Source organism: Triticum aestivum, unplaced genomic scaffold (genome assembly GCF_018294505.1).
Source record: "Triticum aestivum cultivar Chinese Spring unplaced genomic scaffold, IWGSC CS RefSeq v2.1 scaffold118405, whole genome shotgun sequence".
Classification (NCBI taxonomy): Eukaryota; Viridiplantae; Streptophyta; class Magnoliopsida; order Poales; family Poaceae; genus Triticum; species Triticum aestivum.
This window is the reverse complement of record NW_025230201.1, coordinates 14,893-15,849: the sequence shown is the minus strand read 5'-3', so window position 1 is coordinate 15,849 and position 957 is coordinate 14,893. Positions and strand designations below refer to the sequence as shown.

At 51.3% G+C, this 957-nt stretch overlaps 2 non-coding genes across 2 annotated transcripts; both read left to right on the top strand.

The window, feature by feature from the left end:
- Nucleotides 1-84: 84 nt before the first annotated feature.
- Nucleotides 85-203, top strand: LOC123175424 (5S ribosomal RNA). The gene has a single exon (XR_006487892.1). It is a non-coding gene; the product is annotated as a 5S ribosomal RNA (ribosomal RNA).
- A 301-nt stretch (nt 204-504) lies between these two features.
- On the top strand, nt 505-623 carry LOC123175407 (5S ribosomal RNA). The gene has a single exon (XR_006487875.1). It is a non-coding gene; the product is annotated as a 5S ribosomal RNA (ribosomal RNA).
- Nucleotides 624-957: the final 334 nt, after the last annotated feature.

The window sequence follows — 957 nt, the reverse complement described above, 5'->3', positions numbered from 1 at the left end:
GGAGCGGCCAAAGGAATGTGCAATCGTGTGTGTAGTGGAGCTGGGAGGGGCAAGCATAAGGGACGAAGACGGGGGTAACATGTCGGATGCGATCATACCAGCACTAAAGCACCGGATCCCATCAGAACTCCGAAGTTAAGCGTGCTTGGGCGAGAGTAGTACTGGGATGGGTGACCTCCTGGGAAGTCCTCGTGTTGCATTCCCTTTTTAATTTTTTTGCACCGCGTGCAAAACAAAACGCACGAGCGCGACGTATGTTTAGCACGTTTTATTATTTTGCACGTTTACGGTAAGTTTTAGCTCGCTGCTCATTATTCACGCGTCTAGCGGCGGCAAGCGTGTTCTGAAAGGGGTCGAAACCATGGTAAATAGGCACTGGTGCAGTTGAACCGTGGTAAAACTTGTCTCCGTAGTTGAGCAGGAGCGGCCAAAGGAATGTGCAATCGTGTGTGTAGTGGAGCTGGGAGGGGCAAGCATAAGGGACGAAGACGGGGGTAACATGTCGGATGCGATCATACCAGCACTAAAGCACCGGATCCCATCAGAACTCCGAAGTTAAGCGTGTTTGGGCGAGAGTAGTACTGGGATGGGTGACCTCCTGGGAAGTCCTCGTGTTGCGTTCCCTTTTTAATTTTTTTGCACCGCGTGCAAAACAAAACGCACGAGCGCGACGTATGTTTAGCACGTTTTATTATTTTGCACGTTTACGGTAAGTTTTAGCTCGCTGCTCATTATTCACGCGTCTAGCGGCGGCAAGCGTGTTCTGAAAGGGGTCGAAACCATGGTAAATAGGCACTGGTGCAGTTGAACCGTGGTAAAACTCGTCTCCGTAGTTGAGCGGGAGCGGCCAAAGGAATGTGCAATCGTGTGTGTAGTGGAGCTGGGAGGGGCAAGCATAAGGGACGAAGACGGGGGTAACATGTCGGATGCGATCATACCAGCACTAAAGCACCGGAT